We start from the raw sequence: 5,602 nt of genomic DNA on the forward strand, positions 1-5,602 counted from the left end.
CATTTATCTCATCCAGAGTAAAAGAGATCTGCTTAGCTTGCCTTTTTTATATAAGTTCTTCTTAACCGGAGTCCCCTGAGTATGCATGGAATAATATAAGCTGTGACAGGAAATGGTGCAAAAAGTGTGTTTACACAAAAAAGTCTCAGGTTACTTATGTAACCATGGTTCCCTGAGTAGGGAACGAGACACTGCATGCTCTAGGGGTCGCTATGGGGAACGCCTCGTTGTGACCCGTGTCTGAAGCATACATTGAAAAAAACACCAACAACACGTTGGCCGGCGACAGCCATGAAGTCACTACCGGTGCGACTATAGTATAAATAGACGCAGGGAGAACACATCATCCACTTCTTCATCTGAAGCTTGCATCCGAAGCATGGCTATAAACCTAGAGGACGCAGTGTCTCGTTCCCTACTCAGGGAACCGTGGTTACATAAGTAACCTGAGACGTTCCCTTTCAAGGGAACTTCGAACTGCGTCCTCTAGGGGTCGCTATGGGGAACGGTATACCCACGCCACCATGCTGAGGGGAGTGCATGACAGAACCATGGTGAGCACTAAGTACCAACTCTACCATAGCCATTGGAGTTGCCCCTGGGACGTTAAGACGGCTGTCAGTAACATTATTCTCTACCGCCAAAGACCTAGGCTACATACCCCAAAAACTTACCTGTTAGGGCCAGAACTCCTGGGCCCGGGATAGAGCTCAAGGCTTGGAATCAGGAATAAATTCCTTTAAGGGAATACGACCAAGAGCCTAGAATCATACTAAGTCTTGGCCTATCACACAGGGGCTACCTACCGCATGCTCTGCATATGCTGAAGGAACTGTCTCAACAGACCCCTAGTAGCAACACCCTGTTAAAGTGTTATAGGTGGAGTGGTGCCCAAGGTGGAACCGGGGTTTTAAACCACTCAAGAAAGAGCACGAGGCTGCCGTTCGTAGCTCTTACCATAAGGGATTTTAGAAAGAACGCAGGGTACTAGCGTGCAAACTTACCACAGTGTGGATTTTAGAAAGTGTACAAAGACTTACGTGCACACTTACCATAACATGGATTTAAAAAAAAACGTTATAAGGGGCCCTCGTGGTACTCTAAAAGAGCAGCCCATAGATGGAAATGGTGCATCCCAAAACACTGTGTTTGAGAAGTCATCAACTCGATCTAAGGTATAATGCTGGAGTGGCTAGCAGTAAATCTCTAGCTGAGGGAGCAAACACCCAGCTCTCAATCGAGATGGGGCTCGACCTACAGCATGTTCCAATGCTGGAACAGCTAGCAGTTATTTAGCTGAGGGAGCAACACACCCAGTTCTCAATCGAGAGGGGGGCTCGACCTGCAGCATGTTCCAATGCTGGAACAGCTAGCAGTAATTTACCTTCGCTGAGGGAGCACAACACCCAGCTCTCAACGAGAGGGGGCTCGACCTACAGCACGATCGTTTAGAAATCAGAAGGGTAAGCGTACTGCAAGCTAGCCAAAAAACGCATCAGAGAGGCAGAGGAAGAGCCTAGTTCGCCTGATGCTGCTGGTTCCAGGTGCTCTGGGAAAACAGAGAACTCAACTCTCACATGAAAGGAGAACTCCGAATTCAGAAAGGAGTAGCGTACTCATAGGTGTAGCGAATTTAGCTCACAACAGGAAATATGAATAATTAACCATAACTAATTATGATTAATTATTAATATTTTAGATCCACTGTAGATATTTAGCTGACCACTCAGGGTCAACCGTCTTGTCAATTCTAAGAACGTTAATTTCCTGGTTAAAGGAAATAACTTTCTTACTGTACAATTCTATAAGTTTGTAACGTAAATCTGCATGATTATTGACCGGTTATGAGTAAACAATGAACACGTCAAGTGTGATACAAGTAAGGTTTTATTAACTACATAAACACTTAAACTAGTCTAACATACTACATAAACACATTAAGCCGGTCTAACATACACATACACACACACACACACATACAGTTGGTATAGGAAAGGGTTAAAGTTTAGCACTAAAGAAAGAGACATAAGGAATGACATTTATGGAACCATTTTGCATATGCAGCAGATCTAAAACCTGAGGGAAAACGTCAGATTCTTAGTTCAAACAAACCTTGTAAAAAGGTGTAACTGATACTTAATGCATCAATTAAATCGACTAAGTTTGATACTTGCGTATGTCTGAAAAAGATTCCTGATGCAATCTTAAGCCCCCAAGATCTTGCTGAAGTTGGTTGATGAGAAAGAGCTAGTTTGAGTCAGAATCACTTGATGAATGAAAAGGACTAGGCCGGAGCCTGGCACGAGCTTTGGTATCCTGGAGCGTTTCTCACATCTTCATCTTAGCATCTCACTGAACCACCGAACAGGGCGGGTCACATGGAGTGTGGCCTTTTAAAGCCTGCAGAGATTCACGCCTCTCAAGATGGGTTCGTCCAATGAGGAAGGCTGAAATCCCAAGCGGGAGGTTGGAAATACTGAGGATTTTTATGACTCTTTGTCTGTAAGCATGGTATTTTGCATATGTAATTCGCTGGAGTGTTGAGGCACAAATTAGTACCGATTCTTAGAACATCAATATGTTGCAGAGGTATCAGCATGTAATATGCACTCTCAGTTAGATCATCCGAAGACGAATTCATAGATACTAGACATGGTAGAGTTACTTATATGAATGAGTGGTTTATCGTAAGCATGAATAAAAATAGTCTATAATACAACAGATTAAATACAACACAGCAATAATATACACAATGGCCTGAAGAAAATGGGTGTTCATTCAAAGAAGGTTTTCCTATGAATTAATTAGTAGAAAAGTCAGTTTCTCCTGTGCATTTGTGCCTTTCTTATGAGGAAAATGAGGGAGTTTATCCCCTGCATTCCTTTTAGGCCATAAAACCAGTGATATCAGCATTGGTTACCATGGAACCAGAGGCCTGTTCTGCCTTTCTGAGGTGTTAGGTGCATTTCGGGGGAAGGGTCCATAGACCCTCGTAATTGGCCATTTGGTTAGGTGATGGGGAGTTCGATATTATTTGTTAAATATAACAAAAAGTTGTGTGTCTGATTGGTCCAAATGCTACAGCACCCTCAGTTAATGCTGTAATAATGGCATTTCATTGTAGATTTGGCAAACGATCCAGTGCTTTATGGTTTGCACTCTGGAGATCAGTTTCTATTTCAACATATTTTGCAACGTTGAGCAATGTAGCCAATCACAGACATATCTGTTGATTTTTTTGAACCCAACAGCCAATCAGAGGCATTTAAGTTAGAATCCACTCACCGCTTAAATCACTGCGGTTTTTGTTCAGCACGAATCATTTCATTACAACAAAGTGTAGACGCGATATAAATAAGACATTCATTGTGCAGCGTAGAGAACTTCATTGATTATAACGTAACTTTGTGAGATTGCAATGAACTAAGATGAGTGACAGCTTTTAGTGATTATAAAGGGAACGTTCTTGCGCCATAGCAATGGACGGCACAAACATATTTTTTTAATATACAGTATTTAGCGGGAGAGAGAGAGAGAGCACCCTCACTAATTTAAAGGGGTCATAGGATGCCCATTTTCCACAAGTTGATATGATTCTTTAGGGTCTTAATGAAAAGTCTGTAACATAGTTTGGTTAAAATTTCTCAATGGTAGTGTAAAAAACACCTTTTTAACACTGTCAAAAACAGCTCTTTTCAAAGCAAGCCTTTTTTGTAGCATTTTCCTTTAAATGTTAATGAGCTATGCTGACCCCGCCCCTCTCTTCCTAGCTGCTCTCAGAGAGACTGTTTACTTTAGCCGCATTCATGGTAAAACTTGCTAATTGGCACATTATTAGGAAAGGCGATTTGCAAAGATTCATTACAACATACTCACTTCTATAGATGAGGCTGGATCATGAATGATTCGCTCGAACACAGATGCTTTTATGTAGATCGGGGGCGCATTCCCTTCAGAAATGTGATCCACTGCGAGTTCAGCGGCTCAGATGTCGGGAGTAAATGACGACTGCTATGTTCATTATTACATCAAACAACAGAACACCTCAATCGCTTAGGAGTCAATCTTGTCTGCATCTGCTCTGGCTGTGAAACAACAATGGTGGACTGATGGCAGCTCACTCAGGGTGGGTCTGAGGTAAGACACCAGTCCAGTCTGTGCTGAAACGCTACTGTCAATCAAACTATCGTGGGAGGGGCCTGTCTGTGTGACGTCACACAGACAGGCATCTGAGATCGGCTCCATTTGAGAAAGGGGAAAACATTTAACCAGATTAAAAAAAAAAAACACTTGGGGGATTTTTATCATTATAGGGTGGTTGAGTACATACACTGCCAACACACATTTCAGTTCAAACAGCTTGTAAAAGTGCATGTAGCATCCTATGACCCCTTTAAGAAGCACCCTCAGTGATTTGATTCTGGAGCCGGGCCTGACACTGGTAAAACCAATTTGGACCTTGATGGCCAGAGTTGAGAGTACATCTCTAGAGTACATTTTCAAAGCATATATAAATGTATAAACATTTTGCAAACTCCATGTTTCTAATGGAGGAGTTCAAATCTCAGTCCTAAATTTTCTTTAGGTAATACTTAAGTATAGTACACATACATTTCAGGTTTGAGAATTCTCCTAATTATTTTTTTAGTGGTGAGGAAGGGCATGTTATGTTTATGATGATATAAGCATAATAGGTGCTAAAAAAACACTGGTTTTGAAGCAGGGGGCTGGGAACCACTAGACGCCTTGGCAAACTTTAAATGGGGACTTAAGTTTAAAAATGTATTAATACGTAGAGGTAATCACCCATGAATGAATTAATGCGGACGAGAGCTGGAGGAACAGTTACAGATACAGAACAACAGGTAGAGAAGAAGAAAGGGAGAATGAGGCCACCTGAAAGAATGAATGGTCAAGTCACTTTTATTTATATAGCACTTTACAGATTGTGTCAAAGCAGCTTTACAGTGTTAAACAGGAAAAACGTGTGCTGATAATGCAAGAGGACAATAGTAAACAATCAGTTTATCAGTTAAAGTCGGTTCATCATTGATTCAGTGATGTCATCGTCCAGCTCAGTTTAGTTCTCTTCCAATAGTGTCTGTGCAGACAGTCAAGTCAACAATGTTGCCAGAAATCGTGTTCCCAACTAAGCAAGCCAAAGGCGACAGTAGGTACGTTTACATGGAAACTTTTTGCTTCCATCGGAATGAATTCATTCTGATAGACAAATTTGAACATAGTGTTTACATGAATGCTAAATAATGTGATCGGGTTGATATGCGTGTTTATATGTCACAACCCAGCAAGCAATTTTGCGTTTAAAAGACGTCTATTAGCCGTCTAAACACAGCCCAGACGTCTAGGCTAAAACAAGGCTAAATTTAATAGACGTCTAACCATATAGCCCAAGAATAGACATCAAATAGACAGCTAATGAATGCCTACATATATACATCTAATAGACAAAATGGCAATCCATCCAAACAAATTAAATATACAGCTTTTATTAAGAAAAATAAAATTAACAACTTGGACAACACAAAATGATAAAAATACAAAAGAATTAATGACAAAATAAAATTGTATAAATACAATACAT

The sequence above is a fragment of the Sinocyclocheilus grahami genome, unplaced genomic scaffold, assembly GCF_001515645.1.
Source record: "Sinocyclocheilus grahami isolate Dianchi unplaced genomic scaffold, SAMN03320097.WGS_v1.1 scaffold1157.1, whole genome shotgun sequence".
Lineage (NCBI taxonomy): Eukaryota > Metazoa > Chordata > Actinopteri > Cypriniformes > Cyprinidae > Sinocyclocheilus > Sinocyclocheilus grahami.